We start from the raw sequence: 22,696 nt of genomic DNA, 5'->3' as shown, positions 1-22,696 counted from the left end.
CACCAGTGTGTTAACCCACTTGAAGACCTGTGTTAGCATGCCTAGGCACCGCGGACTAGTAGAGAATTATTGAAAATCAGCCTGGGACCATAGGATGGCTGGCCCGCTGTGACCTTTGTATGCTGTCCAGGCGCGTAGCTGTCAATCGTGCAGAAGGTGCAGCGGCACTGGAGCCCAGCGTTATAAGAGCCCCAATAACTTCTAATTAAGGCTGCAGTTGACTATTCAGACCGTAGACGCCGGGGCTTATTTTCCTTGTGTGTATCAGTCATCCTGGCACCTTCACTATGCAAATTGAACTGTCTGTCAGGCCAATCCAGACCCAGCACCAGCTATTAGTGGTAGTGATAAAGACACATATGCATTACATTGCAGGTTGCATATTCAGATACATCCTGGCAAAATGTAAACTTAACAAAGGACAGAATTGTGTGAAAAACTGTACGGCCCTGAGAAGAACACATCCCTCTACACCAATGAGTGGAATTTTTGAAAAATGTGCCAGGTGGAACACAGTGTAGCTGTTTCCAATATTCATAACTGGCTGCATATATTACATTCTTTTCAGCCGTTTTAGAGAAATTAAGGTTCAAAATGTATTGATACATGTAGTTATCTGTTGCCATAGAACCTTCTGTGGTGCTGCCATGAAAAAAAACAATAGGAAAGAAATTCTCATTGGTTGTGTCTGAGTGAGTCCTACAGGACCACGCGATGTAATTAGAGGAAGCAACAGCAAGTTCTAAAAATATTTTTTAAAGTGTTTAGAAAGGGGCAAGGTATGGATAACCTGGAGTTCCAAAAGGGACCATTTCTGCCTCCCCGCTCTGCCCTAAGACAAAACCAAAAGGCTGGAAGTCAAAGCCAGATCTATCGACCTGGCCAATGCTTGTTTCTATGTCTGGTGTGGGTCTTTTCAGACTCTCGCCTATGCAGCCGTCTTGTGCCTACTCCATTACGCTGACATGTTTCCCTTTATACTACAAACAATTGTGTTACTTTTGATAAGCCACTTAAAAAAAAATGTGCTTATTTTCTTAATTAACATTGTGTTATTGTTGCCGATGTATAAAGGAAACTGAGGCAGACATTCAAAGTAAGGGACTTAACATTTCTGAAACTTAAGATGAACAAGGGCTAGTGAAGCACAAACTGCAGTAACCTGACTATATTAACTGTTCTAACTGATGTTGTTGTAATTAAGTTAATAAGCAGTTGTCAACCGGAAACCTAAGACCAGCAGGAATGAGGTTTTGGAGATAGTTTACATGGGAGGCACCTGCCAGCTCGGTAAGCTCTGATTGGGCAGAGTGCCTATTTTGTTTCTTTTTCTCTTTATTTATAGAACACGCCCTCAGCCCCCACAGTATCTGCTCTCCTCGCAGGTGCGGACCAAGCCACATTAGAATAATATTAATTTCCTGTACAGCTCATGCAAACAAAATTAAATTAAAACAAGTTTACTTGTAAGCCATCGAGCACTCCATGGCACCTACAGGCAAATACAAATTGCATTTGTCTCTGAACATGTAATTATAGTTCAGAATGTCCCCATTATACATTTTAGGGCCTAAGACCCGGAAGTTCCCCAGCTCCCCAAATTATCAAAAAAGTGCATACCAAGAGGTTGACGCACTGGACTCACCTGTTCTCAGAATAGCAAAGCTGGTTTAAGGCTGTCTTGCCCGACGATGGTTACTATGCCAGATCAATTGTCAAAATGTCTTACTGCAACTGAAGAGATAACCTTTTTCAAATTCAGATTCATTGTTTGAAAATGTAAAGGTGACCACTGAAAAATGTCAACTGCTCTGGCCCACTAAAGACACACCAGCTACCAGGGGCGGCTCCTCCGTTAGGGCAGAGGAGCGTTGCCCCCTGCCAGCAGTGACAGCTGCAAAACCTTCAAAACTTTGTTTATTATCGTTTTCTTTTCAAGGGGCGGGGCCACGGGGTGACAAGCACTGCACATGTATGTTTGGCTGGCCCTCTCGGGCCGGCCAAACACACATGCGCAGTAGGCTCTCTCCAGCCAGCAACACAGTTGCCGGGCTGGAGAGAGCTGGCACACGCTCCCAATCTGCCTGGGAACGCCTTGGCTGGGCGCTCCCAGCCAATCCTAACGCTGCTCTGAGCAGCATCAGGATTGGCCGCAGGGCAGCCTGTGCCTGCCTGCAGCAGAGGAGCAGCACGAAGGCGGAGAAGGTAAGTGTTTTTTTTTAAATAAATGTAATGTTTATTTACCCCCCTGCCCACTACCCACCCTGCGCTCCGCTCTGCCCCTTCTACGCCGGAGAGCCACTCCTGCCAGCTACTCCACATGAAGGTAATCAATCAGCGGTGTAATTTTATGAAACAGACACGGACGTCAAGTGACCGAAATGCGAGGGGCAGCAAAAGTGACATCACACGCCCTTTCACTTCCACTTTCAGTCACAGACACATACACACAAATTCAGACTTACATGCATTCTCTCTCACATAAACACACTCTCACCCGCAACCATGCACATAGCATACATTTAAAAGCATTTTTTACTTATCTCAGCTGTCATGGAAGGGCATATTCCAGCTAATTGTACTCCATTTTTATTAAACTAATAGTGAATAATATATCATTATTCACTATTTGTGTGAAAAATTGACAGAAAACAAAGAGAGTGGAGCCCCAACTGACCTCCATAAGGAGGAGCTACCACTGTGTTCCTGGTCCTGATTTTGCCACCTGTGAGGCCAGGTGTCGCAAAGGCAGTGCCAAGGGTAGCAAAGGGCGAGCCAGGGGTCACAGCAGCGACCCCTCGTGACCTCTAAATGACATCCATGGAAACAGGGTTAAAAGCTCTCTTCATCAGATTGAGAGGAAGCACTGCACTAAGGGTTCTCTGAATTGACTAAGTTAAATCTGGTTATATAGCATTGCAACAATCAATCCACATCTTACCTAGCCAATGTCCAAGCTTTCTTCACCCCTCTTCATTATGTTCAAGTTAAATGCAAAATGCAGTGCGGGCTGCAGGATTAAAGGGTGGAATATCGAAGCCAAAATATCGACTGGTCACAGTATTATAACCAGCATACCAAGGGAATAAATATCGAAAAATAAGTCTGTATACATTATCTATACCTGACTCCACAAATAAACGAACCTTGATATATATATATTCAAAGTATGTAGATATGGAGTTAAGAATAGTAAATCCATACCTCCCTCTGTGCACTTACCCCTTAAATATTTTGTTGTCGAGATTCTGGGCACGACAACATGAACCATAGATATTCTGGATTTGATATTTCATATCACAACCATTATAAGGAGTTCGACAGAACTTTAAATATAATCTACTTTTAAATCATTTCCAATCATTTCTGAAATCCACCCAGGAAAAGCTAAAGCTTGGACAACTGACTCAACATCAGTTACTAATGCTCTACAGAGGGTGAGAATCTCTAGACTACACCAAAAATCTTATTCTCTCAGCCATCACCTTTATGTTGTGTGCAGTCATCGCCCTACATATCATAAAAGTACAATTAAAGACACCTATGGCAAAACTAGTATATGATCATATAAAGACACTCTTTATTGACAATATTGAAGAAGGGCCCGGGAAACTGAGAGCTGATTGTCACCACAAAGTCACAGGTTAGACCCTCAGCAGAAACAATTCAGATTTGGATATTTTCAAGATGAATGACATAAGCGTCTTGGGTTCCGTAAGAACTTACTTTTAGCCGAATTGAAACCTCCTCCAGCAAACATTTAAACTTCACGCAATGTTGGGGTTATATTACACTCAGAATTCTTCAACGTCCTACAAGTACAAGTGGTTTAAAAAATGCCCACCTTCACTAACACAACCTATCAAAAGTCTGTCCCATGTTGGGCATTTTCCATTACATTCTTCCTATTCGAGGTACTATATTCTTCACACTCATATTGTTCCAAAGTAGTATACCACAATGTACCACAGTAGCTTATGTCCAGGCAAGGTGTTGTTCGAAACAGAACTAACAGAAATGCCATCGTTCTCAAAAAAACACATGAGCATCTCTCCAAAGCATGCACGAATGTTGTATGTCAGAATATTGACAATAACAATATACTTCGAAAATATTGTGTCCAGAACAATGAGTATCACCACATCATTAAGGTAACTATTTACAGGTAAGTATAAACGTATCAATCTTAAGTCCACATCTACGTGCATTGAATATATTATATCTTCAGGGTATGTAGATGTGGAATTAGGGATATTACACCTATACTTACCTACACATACTTAGCAATGGATACATACCTTCATGATATTGTGGTAGCTGATAATTTGATACAATAATTATGGAGGACAATTTAAAACATAATATTTTCGTAGCACACTTGCTCCACACATTGACTTGGTTATCTAAACTTAACTCAATATCAACAATTAAAAAACATTTGGCAATTAATACATCATCAAGCCCCAACGTACCTGACTAATCACTTTCTGCTTTCTAAATATGGAACCATAGAAGCTACTTATGTCTTGCATAGACACCTCCAGACTTCAGAGCAATACTGAAAAAGAACTTCTCCCTCAACCATCCTCGCTTAGCAAAATCATCCTCATCTTAATTGAGCTCGTTCTAAACTAATCAGTATTCCCCATTTTTTTTGTATGGTTACTCTGTACACCACTCTGCAACCATCCCCCATTTTCTCTCTCTTGCCTAGTCTTACTGCGGCTTTGATGTTATACCTTTTATTTTTTTCATTGTACAGCACATTGAATCTTGATTGTCTTCTGTTACAGTTAGCACTTTATAAATAAATAAAATACAAATATAATACAAATTAGTACCTATTACTAAAGCCAAAATAGAAATTTCACTTTGCTGTCTGAGTAGTATACGAATGATCAATACAACATATATCAAAATACATATTCAAATGAATTAGTGCACATTTCAGTACATTTCACTTATAAATCTAGAACTCAGAATCCATCCTGGTGTAGCTGACACAGTCGCCAAAAAGATACAGGTTTATTGGATTCCACTACGGCAACACCCTCTACGCCGGGACCACAGCCAAACTCCAAAATCGCCTGCAACGCATTCAAAACGCCTCGGCCCGCCTCATCCTCGACATACCCCGCAGCAGCCACATCTCCGCACACCTGAGACACCTGCATTGGCTCCCTGTCAGCAAAAGGATCACCTTCTGACTTCTCACCCACGCACTCAAAGCCCTCTACGACAAGGGACCGGAATACCTCAACAGACGCCTCATTACGTCCCCACCCGCCTCCTCCGCTCCTCTGGCCTCGCACTCGCTGCTGTCCCTCGCATCCGCCGCTCCACGGCGGGTGGGAGATCTTTCTCCTTCCTGGCGGCCAAGACCTGGAACTCCCTCCCCACCAGCCTCAGGACCACCCAGGACCACTCCGCTTTCCGGAGACTCCTAAAGACCTGGCTGTTCGAACAGCGATAACCCCCCCCTTTTTCCCCTAGCGCCTTGAGACCCTCACGGGTGAGTAGCGCGCTTTATAAATGTTAATGATTTGATTTGATTTGATAACTAACAAGACCTTCTGTAAGCCTTTTGGTAATTTCCTTCGAAAAAAGGCCAGAGACCCAGCCGATATGCTTCTGGAGGTACTTCATGCAACTTTTTGCATGAGCACAATGCACTCTGTCCACAAACAAAGGATTGTTTTCAACTAAACTACCTTCTGGATGAGTGCTGTATGGATTTAATGATATTCATCAGATTTAAAACTGATTGATGGCACCTGCCTGGATGGGGAGCATTTCAATGGAATGGCTGATTGAGCCAAAAATATGGATGTGTTCCACGCCTATGATGTTTTGTTTACATCCTTGTACACTGTTTCCATAGTCCCTTGAAAGATAAAGGGCTACTTGATTCTGTAACTATCATGTCCTTAAACTATAAACAGATCTGTAAGCCAAAACATGTCTTTAATTGGATCCAAATTTGGCATGGGACAATGGCATTTGCAGCTCACATTATGTTTGTGTTGTTTGGCACTTACACAACAAAGAGTTGTTTCATTAAGGTTAGGAGGAACACAATTGACAGCAGTAATTAAACTGAGCACAGACCACAAGCTTGATGGAAGACGTGGGTGCTCAGGTTTTTGCTGTAGTTTGACTCACAGAGAAGAGGCAAGGACATGGAGATGCAAAGAGGAGGGCACTGAGAGTACAGACCTTTCCACAGACAGTGTATTTTGCTTAAAGCAGGAAAAGGCAGTTCTGGGAGGCCGCCCTTAGGCACTGGGCTGGTTTGTAAGAGAAGAAAAGTTTAGATCAGTATTAAAATGTGGTGTTGCAAAGTCTTGTGGCAAAGAACAAGCAACGAGTGAAACACCAGGAATGGAGGCAAGGTGTCATTCTTTCATACTACAAGGGGAGGTGGGCAGCAAACATTGTGTTCTTTGGATCTTGCACACCATTATGGAGGGGCGCCCCAGGAATTACTTCTGCTCAAGCAACGTGAGGAAGAGCTAAGGCAACAATGGGAGATATTTGGTGTGTCAGCTGTAGAAGGAGTAATCCTCAGAAAAGTTGGTGTTAAAAATGTTCTTAGTAACACTGTTTATTTGTGGGTTGAATTAAATGTTTGAGCTGAAGATGGCAGGTGGAATGAGGAAAAGCCAATTTTGGCTCAAACATTGTTTTACAAGAGTCTGACAGTCTTTGGCAAATGTCGCCATTCCTGGGTATCCTGATGCAGATCTGTAAACCATTATCATACATGAAGTAACCAGAATTATGGTTGCTGGTGTTTGCTAGAAGTGCTACTGATGCAACAAATAAGATTTGAACGTCCTTGGGACATTCCATAGGACACTGAGGTGGTTTGAAAGGGTTCTTACCTAATTTCAGTGGTCAAATACAATTTGGAAGCATAAGGCAGTCCACTGAAGTACAAGTCCATTGATTTTGATCAATATCTTTAGCCGGTTGATCATGATATCATGGTCCAGCGCTCCACTGTGAATACGTTGAGGAGGTTCAATGTGCAATCTTGGTGCTTCTTTTGGAACAGCCCCTCTCTCTAAATCATGAGGATCCTTTTGGTACTTCTACACACTCTGACGCTTTACATTAAATAATTTTGGTGGCTTTCAGATTCAAGCGAGGTGAGATGATGGCAGGTATGTATTTGGGGGAAAACACATGCCCAGATGCTCCAGCAGCCCTGTTTTACATTGCACCACAAAAGCTCTCTTCATCAGATTGAGAGGAAGCACTGCACTAAGGGTTCTCTGAATTGACTAAGTTAAATCTGGTTATATAGCATTGCAACAATCAATCCACATCTTACCTAGCCAATGTCCAAGCTTCCTTCACCCCTCTTCATTTTCTGTTGACTACACTTGGCTGCCAACAGCACTGTCAAACTATTAGCTTATTGCCAAATGCCATATTGCCCAGGGTTGTAGGCGATGGATGTCTGTAAGGAGCATCATGAGAGCTTCAGGTGGAGTTTTAAATATGGCCAAATAGCTGACTCATTTCTCCCACTTGCAAAATGACCTTGAAAGTTACTACCCTCCCTATGTCCCGGGGCAGCCCCTTCCCCAGCACTTGAGCTGGCCACGAGGTCAGTGGTCCAGAATGGGCCTTCCTGAACACTGAGACATGGCAACTGATGCCACTGCTCACATCTGCTAAACGTAGCTCCATATCTCATGTGTCATTGCTGTCTTCCTGTGCCCAGGTCTCCCATTATATCCTGCAGTCAGGGGAATGACTCGGAGGGTGTGCCATTGTAGTGAGGCTAGGATCATAAGAACTGCAGGACCACATTACATTCATTCAGCTAGATGGTGGGTATGTGAGGAAGATCAGCTTCTATGATAAAACCTAAAGGTCATAAGGGACCAATGCTGGATCCACAGTCAATGTGTGGGATTTGGAAGGTGGGTGAAGCGTAGAGTGCAGGGTGCGCTGAGGCTAGTGGGTTCAGGCAAAGGCTGATTAGGGATTATGATGTTGAGTAGGACAGACAGAAGGAGCGAAAGGAGTGTGTGGAGAGAGGTGTGAGACACAATATGTAGAATGCAGAGCAGAGGTATGCTTGGCATGGATATATTTTAAGGAGCAGATATCTCACTATTAAGACATGGTGGTGGCTAAAAGAAAGGGGAGAGCTGTACAGTGTTGTATGCAGACTCAGCCATCCATTCATGTCAGGGTACAGATTGCTCTTGGTGCCCACTGTGACTGGGAGCATATGCCTGACAAAGGCCCGTGGCTGCTAACAGAGCTGAGCCCACCCAATATCGACTGCCAGGTGCAGCCTTTAAAGCACATCTCCAGATATGGAGCGCTCTTGCACTGAGCAGAGAGCCTGTGGAATGCCCTTGTCTTGGCTTTATCTCTCCCTCCCAATCAAACTTTAAATATGAACTAAAAGACTGCAATAACATATGTTGCTAAAGAATTACCGCATTACATAAATATCTTGAATAAGGCTGTGCACGGACTGATGTTTTTCTCGTTCCCCAAGTTATTGGGGGAAAGAAACATAGCACTTGCTTTATAACTTGATAGCATATCCATTTTATCTTGTGATTGAAGGAGGTTGATAAAGACAGTTGTGAATATTTATCATGAGACCCACTAGCCCATCATGCATCTAACCTTTTTCATGAAGAATCTGGCAGGATAACAGATGGAATAACTGGCCTTTCAGTATCATGCATAGGGCCAATCAATGAGGTAAATGCTTCTGTCTTCATATCCAGTGGCCGACTAAATCAGGTACACAGCTCCCACAAAATGTCTACTATGGCTGCACAAAATATATAACTACCCTACTCTGACACAATTAGTCATCGACCATCAATTCATTGAGCAGACTACAAGAGAATGGCACACCAACTGTCCTCCGGCCTGTTCCTTGACCACGCACCACCGTACCCTATTTCTCCTTAGTTATGGATCCTAAGAGGTGCCCCATGCTGATAAGTACACTTTGGTTCTTCCAGGTGACAGTCCACATTGAAGGGCCCCAATCTACATCCATCACATGTTCTACTGGAGGGAAGCCAGAAGGATATCAATGGCCAATCAACTGGAGCAACAAGGAACGGATGTCTGCATTAGGTCTACTTTCACCTCTCCTCAACACAGCCCCATGCTTCCACCCCATCTTGAACTCCTTCCCTCCCTCCAAATGTATTCCAGGCGTGCCTTCATCCAACTAATTATCCACATTCACATCCATTGCCTAAAGGGACCACAAACACCATGTAGCTGGGACACAAGGTGCATACGAGCCAGAGTAAAGATCTACAGTAGGCTACTAAATAAATGATCACTCAAGAAGGGATTGGCTCTGAACCCTACCAAAGATGAATGAAATGAGGCATGAAACTCCCCTGCTGAAAAAGGAAACATGCAAATCGACGGTTCCCAAAGATGTGCAATCTTGGCTTGTGAAAATACAGGAAATGATAATGCAGACATTTGGACAGCTATCTGAAAAATACTGGTGGGACAAGGAATGACAATGGCAGATAGGGCAGAACCTAAGTGATACTGGGCAAGAAAGCAAGGCAGACATAGAATAAAGAAGATACAGGCCCTGGACCGTCAACACACAAACCAAATAACAGAAAAGGGCCATGTTGAGCCTAAACTTCAATAGGAAAAACACACACTGAGGGCACACTTTGGTAGCACAGGTGGATAGTGTTATATGAGGGCAGTGTGAATCACATATTAGGATCAGGATTACATAGATATTGGCTGGAGGAACATCATACATGTTTAACATGGAATAATGCACAGGGAAAGCCATTCCAGCTGAAGAGACCACGACTGGTGATTGGGATGGAGACTGACGGGAATCACACACACCAAAGTGGTAAACTGGTATATTTCACCTGAAACATCACCTATCATTCAGCCAGGGAGCATATGGTTAATAAGGACCACAGATTTGGACACCGCTAATTTCATGGTCTGTACGACCCTTTCATTGTGACAGGATGACACAAACACTATATGCAGATTGTAAACCAGAACACTGATTGGGATCCCTTCAAATTGTACCATGATAGATGCATCGAAGCAGGAAAGCACCCACAGAGGCAGAAAATCATGTGGAGAGGAGAGGAAACTCACAGACACAGTAGCAGGGGGCACACACAGTAGGATCCTAGGGCTAGGACTGACACCAAGACAGAAATACGAGGACTTTCACATCGTAACAAACACTGAAACAGAGGAGAGCTAACAATGAATTCAGGCGGTTACATAGGGACAGAAACCATAATGACAGCGGGAATGGGAGACACCAGTTCTGGGACAGCAAAAACACACACTGGTAAAGGGAAACACACGTACTTGGACAAAGTGAGAGCATGTGAAGGGGAGTCCAACATCAGGAAAGAAAAGACACACAAATGGGGACAATGAACATAATCGCACTGGGGCACAAGAACACACAGTGGGATCGCAAAACAGTCCAGCTGGTATGAGTTACGAGACAAGGATACTTCTGCCTGCTACTGAAACTCAAGACGCACTGATTATTTTAACACAGTATTTGGTCTGAAGTTGCACGACCCAGCCGTCTGAATCCTCTTTGGTACCCACGGGGTCAAAGGCCGCAACCTGAAGTTTGCACACCAGGTACCAAAAGATGCTGATTGGCACACAGCAGCTGGTAAATAAGACTCTCTTCAAAAGCGTTCGATTGAGGTGCAAGGTCCAAAGAATGCTGAAAATCCCTCCCAAAATTCCCTTTATATAGAGATATACAAAATCTACCAGACAATGCCCTTCATACTTAAGACTGCAAAGTTTTGGAACAACAAAAAAGGCTATGACGTAGCTAGTATGGACCAAGTCATAGCGCTTTTTTTCCTTTAAGCTGCCGGGCTGCTGTGCAATATGTTAAAAGACAGAACGGGGTTCAAGCAGCATAAGGGAGGGAAAGGGTGAATGAAACGGACAGTGGGAGGAGGGCAGTGGGGTCAGGGAACACGAGGGAGTAGGAAGGGAGGTGGGGAATGAAGTAGACAGTGGGCGGATTACAGGGGTGGGGAACGAAACAGACAACAGGAAGATGGCGGGTGTGGAATGAAAAGACAGTGGGAGGATGATGGAAGAGTAGGGAATGAAACAGACAGTGGGAAGACAACAGGGGTTGGGGCACAAAACATATAGCAGGAGTAGGGAGCAGGGGGAAGCAACACGTGTGTGTATTGGGGGAGAGGGCGGGCGTGAGGAAACCGTACAGCGCCATGCACTCTGTAAAGTGCATGGCAAAAAGTTAAAAAAAAGTACCTGGAACAGCACGGGGCCAGCGGAAGGACACTGGCTACAAACAGGAAGCTGTGATAGGTCCAGCCTTCCCAGCAGGGACAGTAACCCCGGGAAGAATGCCAGAGGGGGTGAGCAGCTGTCAGGAAGCAGGAGATGTGACCAGTAAGAAGCAAGGACACAAGTGTGACGTGGAAGCCCACTAATGGCAAGCATTGGTTAGTAATGGGGGGCCCCTAAGCCCGTTTTAAAGCTTTTTTTAACAATAGCTTTCACTAATTTATGCGCCCCGTAGGTGAAAACTACAAATAGACAGCACTGATTACAAAATTCATTGATGACAAGCACTTCGGTGAGGAGGAAGAGCACAAGAACTCTCATCCTGCCCCCTGGAGCTCCTTCTCTGGGAAAATCCCACAAAACAAAGTTTGACTACCTACGACTAAAAGAAAGTGACTGACAATTGTGATTGAAATTAAGCGACAACGATCACACTGACGGAAAATTTAGGAAAGTGACAAAATCTCAGCTGCAAAATAAAGTCCCCTCTATGTTTAAAACACACAACGAGGAGATAAGTTGATCCACAGCGAGGTACACGCCAGACCCAAGAGGCTAAGCCAGGAGTTGGGTAAAAGAGATGTACAAGGCGTGTAAAATAGCTTAACAAATGTAATATATCATATTAGTAGACGTTTTGCAAAAGTAACGTGTGGTTTATAAAACCGTCCAAAATATACGATTTAAAAAAAAAAAAATCTTGCAAACATGAATAATAGTAAAAAAGGCATAAGGATTGTGACTTGTCTAAAGCACCAATATTTTGGGTATCATCCAAAGTAACAAAATAACTGATACTGTTAGGAGCAGACCGTCCTTTTACATCGAGGCAGATCATCATGGACTCTGCAAGAAACCTTCTAAAAAAACGAGAAACCCCTATTAATATCGAAAAGGCTGAGTCTATTAAAAAAAGGGTGGCAGCTCTGCCAAGTTTCCCAGATCCATGTGGGATGTGCTGGCACTTGTAGTTTTATTTATTCCATTATAGAACAGGACTACCAGACCCAGAATTCAAAGGAAAAAAAACTGGACTGGAGCAACACACCACGCCTGGAACTGGGAAACTTGGCAGCTATGAGGTAGTAGAGAGGGGCACAGTTTGCACAGGGATGTGGCTAGGTCAGCAAGATTGGGGAGGTGTGAGCTACAGATTTTCTGACAATCAGGCTGGCATATTAAGGGTTATTACAACTTTGGAGGAGGTGTTAATCCGTCCCAAAAGTGACGGTAAAGTGACAGATATACCACCAGCCGTATTACGAGTCCATTATATCCTATGGAACTCGTAATACGGCTGGTGGTATATCTGTCACATTACCGTCACTTTTGGGACGGATTAACACCTCCTCCAAAGTTGTAATAACCCCCATAATGTTTAAATATATTATACGACAAACGGTGCATGGGAGGGGCATAAGGGGCAGTGGAAAGAGAGAGGAATGTGGACTGGTAGGGGTACTAAGTGAAGGAAAACACAATATTTTGTAAAAAATACCAATATTTTTGACGACTTTAAAAACAGAGAAGGAGAGAGCGTGTGCCTGTTTTTGTCCCACTGCATGTAAAAAGTCCTGCTGAAATCCGGCAGATAGCTCACCATACTGGACTGAAAGCATCTCTACCCAGCTATTTATAAGAAAAATCATTTATTTAGGGAGGTGTAGCCCCCTCCCTCCTTAAAAAGCTACGCCCCTGAGCCTGCATTACCAGGGCTGTACCCCATGGTAGGACACTCGGCAGCTACAGACAGAAGCTTCAGTCACAGAGGCCTGGCGCGCTTTCCAAGAAAGGGAAGATAAACAGGCCTTCGTCTTATCTCCAGCAGCAGGCCAGGGTGCGGGGGCACAGGTTGTACCCCGAGGCCCAAGTTGAAAGGCAGATGTCTGCGCTGCACGGCGCTCGAGCGCAACGAGGCAACAAAACAAAATGACACACGTAAGGCCGGCTCCAGTTTTTAAGAAAGTGTAAGTCATCAGTCGTCTATGGAGGGAAAATAAGTGAATCGGGAGGAAGGCCAGCTTTAAGTTAATCTTACTTTCGAAGCGCTTTCTGCACCCATCCTTTGGGGAGGGCGGTGATGCTGAAAGCGGTGCAATGTAAGTGGGCATCGCCTGTCTGCCTGCAAGGGCGCTTAGATTGTTTAGTACACACACGGCAAGTTACATTTTTGTGCACACAAATGACTATCATTCCGCAAACCTACGTTGCAGGGTGAGAAGCTTGTGCTTGTTTAGTGAGAACAACTAAGACGGTCCTTCTGGTTTGTGTTGAATAATTATGGTTTAACATGAGGTCACTGCGGTGCCTTCGTGGGGTTGTACTTGGCGCATTCTTTCAGCCCAGAGTTGGACTAGAAGCACACACGAGTGCGAGCATGCATGTGTGAATACCGTGTGACGCTGCATGTATGCAACAGTGCATTTAGGTTTTGGCTGTGGGTGTCTGGCTATGCGTACTGCTGTGCTCGCATTTTATGGGTCCCTGAATGCGCCAGTCCTTGCAGTTTAGTTATCCGTGGTGGTACTCTAGTGTAACTGTGTAGCACTGAGTGTAGTGCTTCATTTACAATTTCTCAGCATGACATTATGAGAAGATTTGTACTCTCAATATCGTTTGCTGTGGGGTGTGTTATCCTTACATGCCAACCCTCCTGATTCACGCGGGAAACTACTGATTTCAAGGCTATTCTCCCACCTCCCGATTCCTGCATGTGAAAACCCAATTCCTCTGCGGCTTCAGCAGACAGGGCCTCCTCTTGTGTAACTCAGAGTACGCACTGCCAATAAGATAAGTTTCGAATAATACTCATTCATCAAATTAGTATAAAAGGCTTTAGTAAGTTCAAGCCAAACCACCAACCATCCAGGATGGGGACCAACTTCCAACTGTCACCTTTTGGTTCAAACATCCCTCAAGTGCATCACGGAATGTGGTGATATACACCCTATGACACCAGTAAGATTCTACACCTGTCTTCAGGCCAGCTAACCAACAGGCCAGAAAAATGCCAAACACAGCACAAGTAACCTGCTCTTGCAGGCCAGTGCACAACATTTGCATCACAGTCTCCCTGCCTGCTATATCGCTTTCTCCGTGCTCCTCACAGGTAACGATAAACAAACATACATTTGCAAATCTAATATCTGATCCTGCAGCAGCAGACTTGCACATCCCATAAATAACAATAATCCAATTCAGGCCTCAATAGAAGTCAATTGGGGAAATACATTCTCCAGATTTTGTTCTAGAAATCTCCCAGTTTTCTCTTCTAAAATGCTGGCATGTATGTATTATCACGGTGCACTGTAAGGAAACAAACATTTCTGCAATTAAATTAGCTAATGTATAAATATTTGCCACAGATGGCTTGGTTCCCTTTGAGAGTCCTCAGTACATGAAATGTTATTGCGCGGATCTTAAGCATTGCTTGTTACAGGGGAGGAAACTAGGAGTGTGTCAACCTGGTTTAGCAGTTAAGTAAAGTGAGGGAAGGGAAACGAACTGAGTTTTGCCAGGAAATTAAAATCTGGCCAAGTGGTGAAGCCAAAATTAGAGCTAAGGTTTCATGGTTTACTGTATCAATTTGTCTGCATCTCCTGCAGCATTGTAAAGTGCTCTCGAGGGTAGCTCAGATGAGCCCCACTAGAGAGACCAGTGCACAGAGGTTCTGCCTCAAGTTTGTCAATATGACCATCTTTCTTGGCGAAAAACCTAAAGAACTTGAATGTGAGATATTTGCCTACATTATTGGCCATGGTGTAGTTGACAAGTCCACTATTCGGAGACTTTGCTAGGCTACGCGGAGAAAATCAACATGTTCTAAAAAACAGGGAAGTGTAAAGAAAGTCTAGGTTTTATTAAAGATTCTGATTCTGTGAGGAGGCTAGTGCTGGGAAACCTTTAGTTGGTAGCCATGAGCTTTAAAAAATGACGTATGATGATTAAAGACAAGGAGACGGATGTTACATGCTGTCCGCTCCACCAATGACAGTGTTTGCTCCAGAAATCAACCAAAGACTTCAACCTTAAAATCTGTCGAGGTTTGGTTTGATACTAAACAACATGTTATTACCTCAAACACGGGAACAGGTGCTAATATCAAAGCACCAATCGTCCATGTTTTGCTGAATTATAAAACAGAAGTAAAAGAAGGCAACAAGGCTCTGTAAAAAAACCGGAAAAGAACACTAGCAACAAACAGAGTGTTCAGATTCATATCCTAATAGCATCCCACCTAAGGAGATTCAATTAGCCGGAGTGGGGTTTCGGTTAACAATATTTACATGTGCCTTGTATATTGTACAATCTATATACCTTGGCTGGGACATGCTGTTTGTGTGGGTCACCGCTGTGCTTATTGACTTACGTCTGATTGTACTTTTGCAATGCTGTGCTTGTTGAGGTTGCCATGGCGAAGAGGAACAATGTATTGGTTTGTTCGCTTGCTGGAAGGGTTTGCAAAGTGCACATCCGGTCCGTTCAGGCGTCACTGCTCGTTACGTCATAAAGGTGTGGACAGATGTTTTCACACATCCTTGTTGGAGGTATAAATACAGACTTGTGGCATGCGGAATGAATCTAGCTGCCTTGTGTTGGGCTGGCACTAACATGTCATACATCATTTCACAATGGTACTTTTAAGAGCAACCTGTCAAAAGCATTGATTTTTTTAACTGAACGTTGACTCACATATGTGTATTTAATACTTGCCATGTTAATTCATCTGCATTTTTTATAGCGCCCACACTCTTTATTGGGTCCATCTAAGCACTTACAAACGGAGGGATGGCATACAGAATGGAGGGAAGCATAACAGTCAGAATATATAGGCAAATGATGTACTGTTTGGGCTTAGTGCTTGGCAGAAGAGGAGGGTTTTCGTTTTTTTAAAAACTTTATAAGGGCCGTGATTGTGACTGCCCCTGTGGGGACTGCTATATGTATCTCACCTGCTAAAATCCCATATACCAGGTTTAGGAATTTAATGGGTGCGATAATTTTTGCCTATTACAAGTTTCGCTCTTTCAAACGGGGACTAAATGTGGCTTTCAGTGCTCTCCATATTGGACTGTTTACCAGGCATTTTCCTTTTTTAAATTCCAGCAGGTTAGACCTGGGGTGGAGGCCTTTATTGCACCCGAAAATTACTGCTTACTGTAAATTCCAACTCACTTGCCATTACGACTCCTCCATAAAATACAGGTATTTGGGAAGGGATTGTTAATTACCAGAGCACTCATAATCCAGGGCCAAAGTCTGCCGAAGGGCAGGGCCAGGAGGAGGAAGTTTCACAGAGATCAGCCTTGTGAGTGAAATGACCTTGGCGTCGGCTTTCTAGGTCTGGGGCCAGGTATTTCACAGGAAGGGAGTACTGTCATGGAAGGCACAGGTTTCTGATCTGCACCCTTTCGTAGACTGGTAGACAATGAGAGCACGTAAAATGGCCTTGGTGCAGTCAAGTGTTTTCATCCCAAATCTACAGCAAGCGGCACGGTTCTGCAAACTCGGGAGGTCTTTTAGCAATTTGGCAGGAAGGCCAAGAAGGAGACCACTGAAAGGGCCAATGTGGTAAAGGCAACCTGCGAGGACCCTGGCTAACCGGTGCAGTAGCGACAACAGACGCATCATCCCATAGAGGTGGCCGCCTGCTGCTGGAGTCAGGTTGTTCATATGTGCAGGGTGTGTGGGAAGGTCAAGAGAGGTCAGCCATGGAGGAAGGCCAGGAGAACAGGAGGGTCCCTAGGGATTTAAGATATAAGAATAGATTGATCACTCTGGATATAAGGTGCACACGCATTTAGGCTCCACCAGCTTTCAAATCCAATGCTCCATGAGTGGAGACATCTATTTTCTGTCATTATTTCTTAATATGCAGAAGAGTGTCTTTGGCATAGGTTTGGTAGCCAATGCTGCTGCTGTTATATTTTTTTGTTTTTGTTGACGTACGAAAACTGTGTTTTGTCACTGTTGGCATATAGAAGTACAACAATGGCAGTATTGCAAAGGTGTAAATTAAATGCAATATACACATATTAGAACACACATTCCTCCTAAGCAGGACCATTCCCAAGTGCCCCCATGTTGTTTTCACACACATCTGCCTCCAGAAACCACATGATGACTTTATGAAGTGAGTCCGATCATGGCAGCGGGCACTCATCCCACCCTTGCATGGCAGCCTGTTCTATTTACTGGTAGGGAACTGGCCCTCAAATGAACAGACAGAGAGAGTGAACCAATCCAGCCAAATTTTAAACAAGCACAAGATGCGGTCACAAATACTGAACAAAGAAGTCAGACTTGTGTTTAATTGGTGATCATTATTCAAACTTACTCAAAGACATGCACAGCAAGGGCGTTCAGTGGGCACTTGCCTACAAAGGATGCTCCTACCACTGTGTGAATACCATTATCTGAAAGTTACCCATGTTAGGAGGTGATGGGGCAGCTTATCGGGCAAATATATATATTATATATGTATCTGCTGGCATTAGCGCCTGTACCTTATGTACACCATCATGATTCACTCATGTCCCAGATCGTTGGAGGGGTTCCTAGTCATGCAGACAGGGCGCTATGGACCCTAATGGAAGCTGGATAGTGGGCAGAGGCGTAGCTTTAGGCGGGGTGGGGATATTACAACCCCCCTAAATAAAGTTTCTGGAAATAGTTGGATACGGGTGTTTTCAGTCGTGTATGGTGAGGTGTCTGGTTGATTTCACAAGGAATTTTTACATAAACACAGACACACACGCACACAATTTCTCTCCCTCTTTGCTTTGAAAGTCTTCAAAAATGTTGGTTATTTTACAAAATATTGCGTTTTCTCTCACTAAGTACCCCTACCAATCAAAGCATTGATCTCCCTTTCCACTGCCCATTCCTCCCCTCTCGTGTGCCCTGCTTGTTGTATAATGTATTTTGACATTATGTGCCAGCCTGATTGCTGGGAAATCTGGAGCTTCCACTAACCCACCCCCCCCACCCCCCCCCCCCTCAAAAAAATGTGCACTAACCAAGCTACGCCCCTGAAAGCGGGGGCTCTATTCTGTGTGCAGCCTGTGAGACAACCATGACTGGGGTGCAGCCTGGCCCTCAAAGCCCTAGACACCGGTGCCACTACACTGGCTGCTCTAACTATAGCTGTGCCCCTGCGAGGTTATTCCAACTATGCTTCCTCATCAAGGTAAATACAGAAGCCCTGTTCAGAACAATATAGTGGCAAGTCAGTGTGCCTCCCACCTAAGCACTTAAAATCATCTCTTCTGCGCTCTACTGCCCCTAGAGCCATGCACCACATCGATGAAATCAATGGCAGCTTGTCTGCATCCAGTGCTTAGTCTGAAAAAATACAGAAGGGTAGGTGCCCAAAGTTTTTAAGGCTGGCACCGCCGACTGTCAGCACTGCCGAACACGTGTGTTGCTTTCTTCCGCCACCCTGCACTTCCTATCTCCGTCACTCTTGTGTGTTTGTTTTCATTCCCTGTTCCCACCCTTCTCTTTCTCCTTTTTTCACTGTTTTCTGCCCTGCTCCGTTCTGGGTCAAAGTATGGTGAAGAAAAATGTGCCTCAGTGCTCAGAAGTTAGTGCCAATACCCAACACCTGAAAACACCAGCACAAATTAAGCAGTGTGTACCTCTGGTGATTGCTGTAGAAATCTGCATTTTGCCCCAGTTTTAGGGCACTCCTATTGGTAGACGTGCATCTGAAAGTCCTTCTTCTAGATTAGAGGGGAAAGAGAAGGGCTGGGAGCCAATAAAGACAGCGATGCCGCCCGCCTTGTTGGTGCGGGGTATCCGAGACAACAGCAATGCACACATCCTCTCAACCAACAGTCGTGCTGGAGACGCCGTTGCTATGCTCAGTGTGGTAATCCACATGTCAGGAGACAGTGCTTTTTAGGGTGCTTGTTTCTGCTGGGCGGGTCTTGCCTAGTCTGCTCCTGGCGCGAGCTCTCCCGCCTCTCTATGACCACCCACGGGTAGATAATGACTCCCTCGGCTGGGGAGAGATGCCTCGGACCTTGCACTCCCCAGTCCATTAGAAAGAGATTACTATTGGCTATTAATTATTCAGACGATTGTCACGGCTGCTAGGAGTAGTGGGGGGAGAGAGGTGGTGGTGCATTGAGTGCAATTAACATAGACACAAACATTCACCTAAACAACCAGTGTAAAAACACGCATCTATCTGATTACTGGAAACCGGGCGTGTTCCGTAATTTGAACCAGGTCTGCCTTCTGCCCTTTGGGTAATTTCCCACACACCCTGGGGTTACAGGGCAGTGCCCGGGGAACTTCACAGGTGGACTCCTCCCTTGACTAATTCAGATCTTCGTCTACTCTACGTGGAGAACTTTAATTAGGCATGAGTCCGTACCCAAAACAACATACAACAAAGAAACAGAAATGCAGGAATCGAGCAGGTCAAAAGGACCCAACGAGGGAGGCGGGATTTGGGAGTGCTTCCGGTCTGTCCATTCCCATCCCTGGCCACGGTTACCAAGCGAAACACAGCAGTTTCATACTCTGCTCGTCGAGACATAAATCCGATATTGCGCTGCGAATGGCTCAACTAATCCGATACTTAGGTGCATTATAATAACCTGTACGCGCGTGCCCTGCACCTGCTGCCCTTCGGACCCATTCCGGAAGCCGGGAAAGGATGGGCCTGACGGGTGACAAGCACTGCAGAGTCTACCTGCAGGATCCTCTTCCAGTCAACTCGTGACTCCTTGAGGGGAACTAAGGAGCAGGCAGGACACGAGCAGGGGGAAGTGGGCAGAACTGAGAACAGGGCCAGGAGATGGGCACAGCTGGGTGCACGGAGGTGAGAAGATGGCACCCGGGGTGGGAGATGGGGAATCAAGTGGGACCGCAGGCGGAGGACAAGAAAGGGCTAAGAGTTTGACTGTGTTGACTACCCAGGGCCGGGGTAGAGGATGGGCAGTGGCGGGATTAAGGACTGGTCAGCAGTTGGAAGTACAGAAGGTGTGTGGGTAGAGGTGGAAAAGGGAGAGTGGGGTCAAGAGGCCGACATGATGAGGGCTGGGAGAACTGGGCAATGTTGTCAGCTCCCAAAGCAGGGTGTGGGTGATGCCCAGTGATTTACAGCACCTGGTGGATGATGGGTGGGGGAGGAACTGGACAGTGGTGATAGTATCCAGGGGAGGGGTAGTAGATAAGCAAAGATCGCAGCGCCCAGGGCAGGTGCTCGAGAGGGACAGCAATGATGGCATTCAGTAAAGTGGGCAGAAGATGGACAGTGATGGCAGCACCCAGGGAACACGGGGGCCATAACGAACAGTGTAATCACCCAGGGCGAGGGAAGGAGATCAGTAGGCGCAGCAGTGCCCGGGGTGACTGGCTGTAGGTGCGCGGCAGTGCCAGTCAGTGCAGAAGTGACAGACGGACAGTGGTGGCAGCCCCACTGCAGGATGGGATGCAAACGCCGGTGGCAGCACCTAAGGCAGGGAGGTGATGGGTAGTGGTGTCAGCACCCAGAGCTCCGTGCCGTCTCTCGCCACCTGCACCAGGCACTGTATCACCACGCAGGGCTGCCCCAACTAGGCAGAGCACCCGCAGAGGGTAGAACTGGGGTCCCTGCACCATCGATCCTGTGCCACTGTGAGAGTCGCCCCAGTAGGGCAGCGGAGCTAACTTGGCGCTTACCTGTCCGCTGGGGATGTTTCCTTCCTGTCCTTCCCGGGCCGGTCTGGAGCCCTTCTGCTGCCACCCTTGAGAGACGCAGCCTCCCGCAGGCACCGTATCCACCGCGCGGCCGGTCTCGCTGCGCCCTCCCCGCTGGCTGCGGTAGATTCCTCCCTCCTGCCTCTCCTTCAGCCAGGGCCTCCGGTATCTCAGTGCAACACCTACTGTACACACACTGCCTCCTCCTCCCCCGCCGGGAGGGCGGGGGTTAGGCTGAGTGGTAATCTGTCGTCACCAGGCTCCCACCCCCACGGCAAAGAGCGGACGACAGAGACACACTGTGCGGTGCATTCACACACTGGGGCACAACACGGCGAGGCAGGAGGGGTAGCAGCTCCTTCAGGCCGCATACCTGCCTAGGACAGCACGGCGCAGACAGTGGGCACGCCTCTGTTGTGGCAAGCGCCGCACACGCCTCAGGGCTAGATCAGCCACGGCCCTGTCAGTCATTTCTGTCATGTACACGACATTCTCGTAAAAAATACATCTGCCTTGCGAGAACTGCAGTGTACACAAACTGAAGTAGCAATTTTAACCTATCATTTTCTCCGTGGCAGGAAGTAAACACATCTGGGTAAAATATATACAACTGAAGCGCATACACGTCGTTGGAAGTAATAGATATCTGCTGTATGTACATTAACACCCGCTTCTCTCGACCTACCGCAAAAGCTGCGTAACAAGAAAATAAATTCCCTATTTCTATTTGTATCAGGCGGTGCCGTTACTGTTCAGTCTTCACAAGAAGATGAGACAGTTACTAAATAGTTATTTATCAGAAATAGTTTTTACAGCAAAATGCAAAGTTGTTTTCTACAAGTAATTCTGTGAGAAAAATCCAAACGGTGCAAGTTGCATCCGGGGCGGGAAAAGGTTTCAAATGGCAGTAATTGCTTTGTTTGTTGTTTGATACTAGCCATTTGCTTTAGGTGGTAATTTTTATTAAGCAGTAGAATTCCAGTTCTGGTTCCTTTTCTATGTCATTGATGATCAAAGAGGTTGCAAATGATTTGCTGGGGTGAAGAGGGCTTGGAAAGATGTTTATCTCAAGCCAGTATTTCTGATGCCCTTTCTGGGTGCTCCTGTGTCTGTTACTAAAATGACCTCTCTGCAGTTTCTGCTCCCCCAAAGGCCAATGATATAATCCACTTCCGTCCATCATGTTGGTAGGACACACTAGGTTCGAGATCACCAAACCACTGGTAGAGATTTGTAGTCCCGGAAATATACAAAATCTGCTCCAGTGCAATTTTTTTAGGGGATATTGGGCGTAGGTGAAAGGATTATTTTGTTAATTATATAGCGACTGTGGATGAGGCTGGAAAAATGTCAGCAGACCAAAAACAGAGAATTTTGTTGCACTCCTTAGGTCCTTATGGATTAAAAGTATATAATCAAATGTTGAAGGCTCCTGTAATGGGAGACTCGAATGTCTTTGAGGTGCCATTGCAAGATCTTGACATCTATTTTGCCCCAAAGATTGTATCGCAGTAACCAGATATAAGTTTTTCCAACGTAAACAAAATGAGGGAGAGAAGGTGGACAACTATGTAGGTGAATTACAAAAACTAGCTATTGATTGTAAGTTTGAGTCATTACCAAATAGACTAATTAGAGATCAAGTGGTGATGCA

At 45.4% G+C, this 22,696-nt stretch overlaps 1 protein-coding gene across 2 annotated transcripts in view; it reads right to left on the bottom strand.

Moving 5' to 3' along the window:
- The window catches only part of PIP5K1B (phosphatidylinositol-4-phosphate 5-kinase type 1 beta), a 331,727-nt gene extending 310,269 nt beyond the window's left edge, over positions 1-21,458 (bottom strand). Inside the window, exon 1 of one of the 2 annotated variants that reach the window (XM_069228675.1) lies at positions 21,025-21,458. The gene's annotated coding sequence lies outside the window, so the exon portion shown is untranslated. The remainder of the gene's footprint in view (positions 1-21,024) is intronic. The other variant, XM_069228680.1, reaches the window with a different exon arrangement.
- Between the last annotated feature and the right edge of the window lie 1,238 nt (positions 21,459-22,696).

This window comes from Pleurodeles waltl, chromosome 1_1 (assembly GCF_031143425.1).
Source record: "Pleurodeles waltl isolate 20211129_DDA chromosome 1_1, aPleWal1.hap1.20221129, whole genome shotgun sequence".
In the NCBI taxonomy this organism is placed as follows: Eukaryota; Metazoa; Chordata; class Amphibia; order Caudata; family Salamandridae; genus Pleurodeles; species Pleurodeles waltl.
The sequence above is the reverse complement of the archived record's forward strand: the minus strand, read 5'-3'. Positions and strand labels throughout refer to the sequence as shown.